At 37.4% G+C, this 12,218-nt stretch overlaps 1 protein-coding gene and 1 long non-coding RNA gene across 3 annotated transcripts in view; one reads left to right on the top strand and one right to left on the bottom strand.

Moving 5' to 3' along the window:
- The window catches only part of LOC138821318 (uncharacterized), a 136,728-nt gene that overhangs the window by 12,564 nt on the left and 111,946 nt on the right, over positions 1–12,218 (bottom strand). The gene's annotated exons all lie outside the window — the stretch shown is intronic.
- LOC138821317 (guanylate cyclase soluble subunit alpha-2) overlaps positions 1–12,218 on the top strand; it is a 204,037-nt gene that overhangs the window by 178,189 nt on the left and 13,630 nt on the right. The window lies entirely within an intron of this gene.

Raw genomic sequence — 12,218 nt, 5'->3', positions numbered from 1 at the left:
AATCTACATAAGTGGTATTTGGCTATATTCTTTCTCCTGCTTTGGCTTCTTTTGAACAAAAATTTCATAATTTTACAATCTGTCTGATGAAACCATAGATCTGTGTTCACTGGATACCAGCTATATGACATTGAGTACATGTTTTATTATTTCTCCATTGAGGAACATTTAGTTTTATTTTGTACTTTGAAATTCATACAAAGGATGCTCTTAAAATTATTTACTTTGCATTTCATCTAACAATTTTACTGGAATTACTGGATTCTTTTTAGTTTGAAAATTCCTTGTAGACATAGTAGAAAATGTCTTTAGGATCAGGACTATAACTCTGATTTGACAGTCCTCATTTTTTGAAATATTGTGTGAGTCATTGTGGTGCTCGAATGCCCAGGGATCATTTACTCTTCATCTAGAGCATTTCATTGCTAATATTATTTCTTGACAAAAATAAATCTCTATTGAGTCTAGATTTCTCCATGTTTGATGATTTCATTTTTTAATGTAATAAATGTGATGTTTACCCTCATCTTTGTTCCCACTCATCCCTATTTATAAATAGTGCACATATTACAAAGAATGGCCTTACCGTTGTGTTACTGATCTATGAGACAAAAACTATTGCTAATGTTGAGGATGGCTTTGGCAAATTTTGAAGTGGCATGAATAATTGAATGATTTCCCTGAGCAGAGTTGTTTTTCCTTGAAGGATGCAAACTAAAAATGTAGAAAGACTTGTTAATTACATTAATATGAAAGTTTCCTTAACTTTTAAACATTTGTGACTTTCTCATTTCACAGTTGATTAGCTTCTAGATATTTTTAAACAATGCTTGTTATTCTTCTACGGCGAAATCCTCTTGTCCTGATAATGTCAAGCTTTATTTACTTTTTAACACTACAACTCATAAACAGTTCATTATAAGAGATTTGAACAGGCTAAGCCAATGGTTTAGTGCACATGCTCAGAATTAGATGTGTGGGTCAGAATGGTGGCTCAAAAATTTAATGTCTTATGTTCGTTGGACCTATTTTTCTCATCTTGAAAATGAGTACTTATTCAGAAATTATTGCTTGGGTGTAACTGATGTTCATCAAAGTTCTTACTTGGCACACAGTAGACATTTATTCATTGCTTCACCCCATTCCCATCGTGAAGATGGACATCCTTTTCTGTACTTCATTCTCCCATTTTATGAATAGTTCTATTACAGACTTCATCTGGCAATCCCAAGGAAAGAAAGCACTTGGTTATTTGGTCAAAGGTATTTGAGCTATGAGTCAAAATGGAACTAGCAATAGGTTTTATTCTTAAAGTTTTTATAGCAATGGTCTAACTTAGAATTACATGCTAGAAAGTGGCTGTTTTCCTGGAAAATACCCCAACTTAAGCAGAGGGATATAACTGCTGCAATTAATCATATAATTACTTGCCAATCATTAACTACTTACTATGGGCTTCAACAACCCAATATGTTATCTAATTGTTTCATAGCAGTGTCATTGAACTGGAATCAAGTTATCATCTATGTTGTATTCTTGGCAAAAATCCTTGTCTCATAGAACTTCCTTTTCCAGCTACTAGAATTTAACTTCCTTGCTTAGCGTGATCCCATTCCTCCATTGCTGAAGCCAAGAATGGTACCTGTTTCTATCACCACATCTCCATCTCCTGACTCATCTTCCTCTCTCTCCTACTTTAAGGGTCCTGATGATTCTACCTAGCCCAGTAGATAAGCTAAAAATCATCTTAAAGTCACACAACTAGCCATTGTAGTTCATCTGCAACCTTAATCATACTTTTCCATGTAGTCTGTCATATTCACAGGTTTCAGAAATTAGTCTGCCTATGTAACAAGGAAAAATTTTAAAGGCAAAAAGCTCACTACCTACCATTCTTGAGAATATTTCTACTTAATGTGTCAATGTCAGCAAACTCTTGAGGAATAAGAGAACTTTACAAGATGCAATTCCTGACTTGTGTAGAATTTTCACTATCACCAATGATATAGATTCCTGAAGATGAGGCTCTTAAATACAGAAATAAAATGCTATCCTCTAAGTAGCTGGAGAGTCATTGGCTTGAGTCAATTAAGATATCCCAAGAAATGTGAAAAGATGACCTTCCCACAGACATACTACCCCCTATATAACCCATATAGAAGTTGGAACATTGGTACTTGAAAGGATGAGATCACAATAAATGAAATCAGAGGCAGGCCCAGGCAAAATGTTAGTAAGACTCCATTTCAGTATAAACAACCAGTATGTATCCAAGCTACATGGGAAATAGAAGTATGAGGATCATGGTCCACAATGGCCCTGGGCACAAAATGAGATCCTATTGCAATGAGGCTCAAGTGTTGAGCGCCTATCTATCAAATGTGAGGCCCCGAACTCAAACTCCAGTATCACAAAGAACGACCCCCAATTTTTAAGTCTTAAATTACAAGTATCGTTAAACTATTAGTAATTAGGCTTAAAATTCCATAGATCGTGTTTTCAGGCTAGAGTTTCAGAGAGTGCATAAATTCCTGCCCTAGGAATTAATGCTGTCTAATTTTGGTTGAGATATTAAGGATCTAGATGGTCAATAGCAGATCTGTCACCTCTAAAACCCCATGACAGTCATAGCAACCTTCTTCGGATTATTTATTCTCTAAGCAACTTTTTCGCATTATCTTCATAGAGTCCTCTCAGTGAGTCTGTAATGAACTCTTTTTTTCTTTTGTCCATTGTGGGGTTTGAACTCAGAGCCTGGGTGCTGTCCCTGAGCCTCTTTGTGCTCAAGGCTAGTGCTCTACCACTTGAGCCACAGTGCCACTTCCAGTTTTGAATGGTTAATTGGAGACAAGAGTCTCATGGAGACTTTTCTGCTGGGCTGTCTTTGAACCATGATCCTTAGATTTTTTTTGCCTCCTGAGAAGCTAGGATTACAGGCATGAGCCACTGGTGCCAGGCTTCATTTTTCAAATGAAAAGAAAGTGAGACTTAGACAGGTTTCATAGATCACCAATAACGTATATCTAAATTAAGACAGAATTCACATGCACATGTTCCCATTCTAGAACCCGAATCTTCATCCATGGCCAAACTACCTCGGTGAGAACTAATTAAAAATTCTAATGGATAAAAACCACAATAAACAAGCAGAGAAAGCCATCGGGATCAAACAAGAATCGGAAGGAAGGAAGTTCTGTTCTTTTCTGGCCTCTGTGGACATAATACTCAAGATGTACTCAGGTTATTCTGAACTTCTTTTCCTAGTAGGGGAATAAAATAGAAGCACATTGAGTCTCCATATTTCTAGCCGCACATCTTTTCCTGGATTGAATATGAAAAAGTGTGGTCAGTAGAGAATCTTAAATGAACCAGAAAGCTGTTTTTATGTGAAGCTGAAATCTTTAGATTAAGCAGGCCTTCCTGTGAATAATAAGTTACTGGTCTTTAAAAAGCATTTACTGACCCTTGAAAATAATACCTTATTTATTTTCTCATTTATAGTTACTTTTGGGCATAGCAGGTAATCAAGCTTCTATATAACTTTTTATATTTCTTCATTTTTTCTCATTTATGCATACATATTAAAAAGAAATGACAAAATTCTATATTAGTCTCTTTCAGGGTTTTTTATATTATATATTAAATTCTCCCAAAAGCATAATTTTCTTGCCAACAGAATTAATCATGAAGCTAGTATATCTGTGGCTCATGCTTGTAATCCTAGTTACTCAGGAGGCTGAGATCTAAAGGATCAGTTTGAAGCTGCAGGAGCAGAAAAGTTTGCTAGACTCCAAAATAACAGGCAAAAAGATGGACTGGAGGCATAGCTAAAGTGGTAGAGTGCAGCTCACATGCATGATGCCCTGATACTAGTCAAAAAAAAAAAAGAAGAAGAAAAAGAAAGGATAGTCATGGATTATATCACGTGAATACATTTGAATATTTCATCAAAAGATTGTATGTGTGGATAATTCATTTTTAACCTCAAAAGCTGAAGCCAGGCTTATTTGGACCCTAATCTTGTAGTGACCATTTTTTCTCATTGTTCTTGTGTTGGCAGTGCTTTGTGCCCTAGGAAAAATCTGATGGCTATCACTTGTTTTGGTTGAAGTTCAAACGATCTCTCATATATTAGTCACCCATTGCTAAATCAGAATTTCTCTAGAACCTATTTTCAGTGAAATAAGCTAACATAGCATTATTTTCCCTGGAGATTTTTGAGATTGTTTCACATTTGCAAGTCTAAAACATGTTTTGCCATATTGCTTTCCATAGTCTGCGTAGCATATAAATTCTCAAGCCTCAATGACTGTTAAAAACTCTAAATCATCTTTGCAAAAAACTAAACCAAAATCTTCCCTTGTCTACAAGCAAGTAAAGGACAGTGGGGGCTGGATAATTTTAAGTGATTTGCCCAATGCAATTAGCCAATCTCTTCCAATCTCATCTGTATGGAAAGGGAGATAGAGTTATGGAGTTTATGGGCATTGCATGTCTTATTTCATTCCTATTTACTACCTTGCCATAATATCCTTCTACAAAAACTTAGCATTTGGGGACAAGAAGTATCACTTTAGGAGGATGTGCAAGGAATATTTGCTATAAATTGCTCAAGGTATTGCTCAAGGTAGTTAAGACAGTAAGTCTTAAGAGAATTGCCGTGGGGAATATATCCTTACTTTTTAGCTTCCAATTTTTTTTCCTCAGAATTCTACATGTTCTTCTCTTAAGATAATAAAACAGTCTACTTCAGACTGGCTCAGTTACTAGCAAACAAAGAACATGAAATTCTTTACCATAATGTTTTTCAAAAATGAAACATTTAGTGATTATTCGCTAAAAGTAACTGTACATGTTTGATTTTCTTCTGCCCTTCCTCTCAGCTCTTCTATACAAAAACTATTGCGTTAATTGTTCAAGAAAGACCAAAGTAACCAGAGAAGTGAGTCAGTTACTTAATTTACAAGGGCTGATTTCAGTTATCTTTTCTAATCTCTTCTGTCATGCCTTAAATATCTGTCTGTTGATGTGTAAAACTGCTGAGTGTTTTAAATTGTAAATTCTCTTAGCATGTTCTGGAATTGAAGATCATAGACTGCTAAATGTCAAAACTGTCAGTGTCCAGAGAAGGCAATTGGGTCTACTCATCTCTAGCTATGCAACATCCTGAAGTTCAAGTTGGGAGACATTAGTTTGGCCACTCGACTAGAAAACATGACAGGATGGTGTATGCTCTAGCTAGCACCATGCACCCAGACAGTGGAGTCCAAAGTAAGAACATATTACCTTCAGTATGCAACCTAGAATGGTTTGTAGAAAGAAATGAGCTGGGATACCATAGAAATGTCTCTGAGCTGAGTGTGGTAGTACATGCCTGTCATTCTAGCTTTTCAGGGGGTAGAGATCAGAGGACAGTCATTTGAAGCTGCCATTTCAACACTAAAATCTACGTGCAGTGCCACGTACAAGTCCTCCTGAAATAATAAAAAGGTAGACCATGGCAGGGACCTGTTGACTGAGGTCCAATGGGAAAAATAACCTGGGGATTGCAGGTCTAGCCAGCCTAGACCAAAACTGAGACCTCATTTCAAAAACAACCACAACAAAAAGGACTTAGAGATTCTGCTTAAATTGAAAGAAAATGCCTCTGAGACTCCTTGCTGTATGATTTGCCATGGACATACAGAAAATCCTTCCTTGTCCCTTTTCTTTTGGAACCTATCCAATTATCTGAATTTTATAACCCACTATTCATGATCTTATTATTAATATCTCAAAATGTACAACCAGGAACATTAAAATACATTAAAAATGGGTGAGGCTTTGTTCCATGATGAGCTAGAGTTGCACTTTCTTTATTTGGACAAGCATGTTATTTCAAAAAAAAAAAAAAAGCACTGAATTTCAAGGGATTTTAGGCTGTCTAGCTGACTCAGACATTGGAGTTTCTTTGGGCCGGTCTTCAAACCGTGTAATCCTCTTGAGCAGTGAAGCACAGCACAGCACAGAGTTCCTTCTTCTCTTCCACTAAGGTGGAAAAGAAGGTGAATAGGGAAAATTCGGGAAATCCAGAATACTTAGAAAAGCACAACATGTTTTCATGTCTTCCTCTAGCCCTTAGACCTAGTGCCTCATGCCATTACTGTAAAGTCCTCATGCATTCATTAGCAGAAAGCTACTCAGATGAATAAGCTGCACCACTAGAACCTTCTAGGTAACAGAGCATACTGAACAACTGAAATTACTCTTATTATTTTTTTGCGGGTGTATAGAATTAATCTTTTACTTTTACTGGGGGAACAAAACAGGTACTGGTGACTCACACCTATAATCCTAGCTACTCAGGAGGCTGAAATCTGAGGATAGCAGCCTGGGCAGAAAATCCATGAGACTCATATCCAGTTAATCAACAAAAAGCAAGAAATGGAGGTATGGCTCAAGTGGTAGAGCTCAGTGTTGAGCGAAAAACAAACAACAAAACTTGAGGCCCTGAGTTCAAGCCATCTACTGGCAAACCCCACCTCCCAAAATAAAATCCAGTACAGTATGTAAAAGTAGGGCTTGACAGTGGAATGAGTAAGATGCAAAGGGAACACTGAAATTTTCTATCCTATACTGGGTGTGGGGGGAGTAAAGCTTAGAAGCAAACATTTTCACTCTTCATTTGCATAACAGCCTATTTGCAAAGCACACACACACACAAAATCAGGATTAAAATACAAGGTCCAATGTATAACCAAGGTGAATTTAAAAAAAACAGAAAAAAGAGAAAACAAGGCATAGATACTATTCTAGGTATTTTCAGTAGAAAGGGATGTAATATTGGGAACGGTGTGCTTACAGATGACTAGAAGTGACAAACAAGCAGATTCCAGGTAAGCTTCTACCTCTGTGGCTACACTGTGGGTCTGAAGCCACAACCATACCAGCCTATGAACATTTGGAAGCTCTGACTAGGAAGTTGCATGAAAAGGTCACCAGTCCTGGGCTGTTTTCATGATTCTGAGGAGGCTAGAAACTGGAGCTTGCTTCTGTTAAACAGCGATACTGCCCATCAATGCTGATGGTCAATTGCCAAGGGAAGTCATTCAAATGATGGACAAATAAATCAACTTGTAGGAAATGTAATAACTGCCTGAGAACCTTGGTTACAAAAGACATTGTGAAAGGTAATTTCTTGCTGAGTAGCCATATCTTTAAAACTTTATCACTTATAAATAATGATAAAATCGATTTTTGGAGGAACATGAACTCTTCTAGAAGGGTATGGAAGATTTGTTCTCTTGAAATATTGAATCAAAGTGGCTATAGATTCACACTCTTAAACATAGGGGAGTGAGTGGAGATTTACACTTTGAATAGTGAGATTCTTGGCCATCAACTTCCAGAATGCCAGAAGCCAACATTCCATGGATACCTTATGCTACTAAACATGCTGGTATTTGGGAGCACGGATTGTCAGAATGCACTCATAATTTCATTGATTTTTGCCATAGATAAAGCTTCTAGTCTTTAATGACTTGCTGTAATAGGAAGAAATTTAAAAGCTATTAATCATGTTTTGAATGCCTTTGATATGGAAGAAAGGGACCAAAACAAACAAGCACAACACAACCATTACAGCAAAAGTCAGTCCATAAAAAATTTGGAGCAAGCAGAGACAAGACAAAGAACAAAAGAGAATTTCCGAAAATGATGATGAATATGTTCACAGATTTACAATAAAGGAAGCAATCGTATAAGAAGAATGAGCTCTTGGAAATTAAACATGTAGTATTTCAAGTTTCAGACCAATGATAGAGGCAACCTTCCAGAAAGTACTATATAAAAATGGGTAATCAGAGAAAGGAGAACAAATTGGACAAGCAATTTACCAAGTCCAATATCTGACTAAGTAGAAACTACATAAAGAAAAATTAGAGAGAAATGATCAAAGAAATACTATGAAAATTTTCCAAACCTGAATGGCACAACTTGTTACAGCAGAATGTACAAAAGCTTCCAGTATTAGTCATTGCAATAGATTGCAACAAATGTAAAAGTTGTATGGAGACACATTGATTTTCTGAAGACCAGAGATTTTCTGAAAAAAGGACCTAGGAAAATGTTCATATCCATTGGATTATTAAACAGAATAACACTAAACGTTTTTTTTTGACTGATCCTGGGGCTTGAACCCTGGGCTTGAGCACTGTCCCCGAGCTTCTTTTGCTTAAGGTGAGCGCTCTACCAGTTGAGCCACAATGCCACTTCCAACTTTTTTGAGTAGTTTACTGGAGATAAGAGTCTCACAGACTTTCTTGCCTGGGATGGCTTTGAACTGTACTCCTGAGATCTCAACCCTCTTGAACAGGTAGGATTACAAGCATGAGCCACCAGCACCCAGCTTAACATTTAATTTTTTAAGAAGCTACATACTGAGGGGAAAATAATTTCTGAACAAGAATTTAATACATAAACCAATCAAGTGGAGAGTAAAATGAACTAAAGATATTTCAGACATTCAAATTCTTTAAAGTTTTACTCTCCACATATCCTTGGTAGCCCTCTGCTGGGCAAGCTGCCCTTTAGCCTGCTATCTGTCAAGAACAGTGCTGGAGGAATATCAATACAAAATTTCAAACTAATACAAAGCCATAGTAATAAAACAAAAAACAGCTTGCTTCTTGCACAGAAATAGTCCTGAGAACCAATGGAATAGACTCAGGAATGACTTGTAGACTTGGTAAGGGAGCCCAAAACACAGGATGTAAGAAAGATAGCCTCTTCAACAAATGATGCCGGCAGAATTGACTATACATGTGCAGAAAACTGAAGTTAGATATTATTACATATCACCCTGCACCAAAATCAGTTCCAAATGGATTAAAGACCTCAATGAAAGACAAGATACTCTGAAAATATTACAGGATTGGATAGGGGAAACACTATGGCTCCTTGGCATGGGTCAAAACTTTCTAAGTAAAGGTCCAGAATCACAACAAATCAAAGACTGGATAAATGTGATTGTACCAAACTGAAGAGTTTCTGCATGGCAAAGGACATAGCTAACAAGATAAATAGAAAGCCCACAGAAGATCTTTACTAGCTATGCATTAGGCAAGGGCCTCATATCTAAAATATACTTTGAGCTAAAAAAATTAACCCCCTCCAAAACAGAACCTCAAATAAACAACAACCCAATTAATAAATAGGCTAAAGACTTAAAGAGAGACTTCTCAGATGAATTAAGAATGGCCAATAGACACATGAAAAGATGCTCATCATCTCTGGCCATAAAAGAAATGCAAATCAAGACAGCATTGAGATTCTACTTCACTCCAGTTAGAATGCCTATTATCACGAAAACTAACAGTAACAGATACTGGCAGGGATGTGACCAAAAGGGAGCACTACTACGCTGTTGGTGGGGATGTAAACTTGTTCAACCACTCTGGAAAGCAGTATGGAGATTGCTCAAAATACTAAACAGAGTTTTCCTATCACCCAGCCATTCCACTCCTGGGCATTTATCCAACTGATCACAAACCAGGCTACACTAAAGCCACCAGCACAACCATGTTCGTTGCAGCACTGTTTATTATAGCTAAGATATGGAATAAATCTAGATGCCCCTCAGCAGACAAATAGATCACAAAAATGTGATACACACACAATGGAATTCTATGCTTCCATCAGAAAGAATGACATTGCCCCATTCATAAGGAAAATTATATTAAGTGCTTTAATTCTAAAGCATCTTAGTGAAAGCCATGCATGCTGACTTATGACTGTAAACCTACAACTTGGCATTGGAGGCAGGAAGATAGAGAACTGAAGCCCAGGTTAGGCTATATTAGCAAGTTCAAGGCCAGCTTGAGCTATAGAAAGAGACCCTATTAAAAAAAATAGGACTGGGGATATAACTTAGTGCTTTTGAACTACTTAATAAGTGGTGAGCAGTGTCAGGTACTTAGTAAACAAGTTGGTGAGTAATCTCTTAGATGACATTCTCTGACAGCCTCTCTAATTAGCAATTGAATCAAAGGATAGAATTGAAAGGAAAACTTATGGTGGAAGAAAAGACCAAATTCTTGCCTCTGCTCCGTGGATGACCAAGCTATGCTTCATACATATCTCTTTAAAAAAATTATGTTTAAGAAGTTGTATAAAGGAGTCACTATTTACAAAGCAGTTTATGAATATAATATGTCTTGATCAAAGTCACTCCTTTCAAGATGCTCACCCTTCCCCCTACCTCCCTCCTTGCTCATCTTCTTAATTTTGTAGGCTATACATTTGATTTTTGGCTGCCTTCCTCCATTCCTCTCCTCTTCATATGTCTACCTCTTCCTCCTTGACCTCACCTCACCCCTTTGGAGTACCTACTTCCTGGTGTTTTTATTTTGCTGAATTTTGCCTTTGCCTTTCTAAAGAATTACAGTATTTGAGTTCTCCCTTGAATCTACCATATTCCAGTTAATACGTTCTATACATGTCTCTTGAAGTATGATTTGAAGAAGAAAATATACCCAAGAATAGGTTTCATATTATAACTCCTTTCCATTTTTCAAAACTCAACCTTATGTTAAAGTATACAGTTTTGTTTTGCTTTTATCAGTCAGGGGGCTTGAATTTGGGGCCTGGTTGCTGTCCCTGAGCTCTTTCACTGAAGGCTAGCATTCTACCACTTTGAGCCACAGCACCACTCCCAAAAGTGTATTTTTAGATCAGCCGACTTCCATATTCCATATACACACATTCCTTATATACATACCTGTATATATGGAATCATATACAGACAGACATATATAATGTATACATGTGTATACGTGTATGTTTCAAGTACTTTTCCAAGGAAGGATGTAATGGATGGAACACAAAGTTGGAGAAAATTAGGAGGAAAAGGCATGCAACTGTGGTCCCAGGGTCAGCCCAGACTCAGTTCTGCAGCTGTGAAGAACAGCACCTTAGATCGCCATGATGTCAAATTCCGGGAGGTGCTTGGATGCCATCCATCCATCTTAAACAGCAGGGAATTTTTATTCTCAAAATCAATTCGTAGAAAGTACTGTTGATCTGAGGGTGAGAGGTAAGCAGACTACAAGTTGTATAGCTTCAAAGTACTTATTACACTGATGGCTGAAACTCTCCAATTGCGTATCAACCAGCCAGAGATTACAGCTGGGGAATGAGATTTATGTAGAATCTAAGCTTCCTTCTTGGTCCTGAGGTGCTGAAGAGATGGATCATTTAAGCAGAGCTATAGAACCAGGCCAGGGACTGGACTTAATAAAGCATTTCAAAGAGGATCAGAGATCCTAGCCCTGGACCAAAGTCCCCATTCTTAATATCTGTCCACACATTTGATTGCTTTTTCAATGCCCTGACGCATAATCATCATTAGGGATGCTGTGCAAAACTTTCTTCTCACCTCCTCCATAGACCCCGTAGTAAGTCTCTTGGACTGCCCTATAGGAAGTCATCTGAATACTGCACTCTGGTGTTTACATACACAAAGACCAACAGCCAGTTCCCGGGTATCACAGGAACTGCAATCCACTCTGATTGAAATTCAAAACCATATTTGGTTTATTGATACCAAAATGTTTACTTGGAAAAAAGAATGAAACCCTATAAAAAGCTGTCACCCTGATGTTTTCCAGCACAGTCTGTGAGATTTATTTAAAGTGTCAGGAAATCAATGTGTGGCAAAATGTCTCCTGCCAGCCAAAATGCAGTGAATTATTTAAAAGTCCTGGCATCTGGAACAGCTGGGTGACCCCTTCCCCCCTTTTTTTCAGCCATTCACAAGTTGTCATAGATGGAATCCCATTTTTATTTTCCATGGTCAGGAAATATCAATGATTGTAAAACAGAAGATGAGGGGAGCCAAGCAAATGGATTCTGTTTGTCATATTCCCTTGTTGCCATTTTGTACTTAAAATAGCATTATGTCCACAAAATCTTCGTGGTCCTCCCATGGCTAACAGTTTTCCTCTTCAGGACTTATGCAGTTCCTTGTATTTACCTTTTGTATCTTGCTTTCATATGGCACCATTCTGTTTTCACCTTCTCACTGTACTATTGTGGATTGTTTTATTTATTTTTTTACATTTATTATTTGTGGAGGGTTTTGTTCTTTAATTTCTGGTTTCCATGTTGGCTGACAAAACCTTTCTAGGCTGTGTTCTACTACTTACATGAGTGTCTTGGAAATTTTCTGGGACAATAAGAAG

Source organism: Dipodomys merriami, unplaced genomic scaffold, assembly GCF_024711535.1.
Source record: "Dipodomys merriami isolate MVZ:Mamm:240054 unplaced genomic scaffold, mDipMer1.0.p SCAF_91, whole genome shotgun sequence".
Classification (NCBI taxonomy): Eukaryota; Metazoa; Chordata; class Mammalia; order Rodentia; family Heteromyidae; genus Dipodomys; species Dipodomys merriami.
Note: the sequence above shows the minus strand (reverse complement) of the source record. Positions and strands in the feature narration are given on the sequence as shown.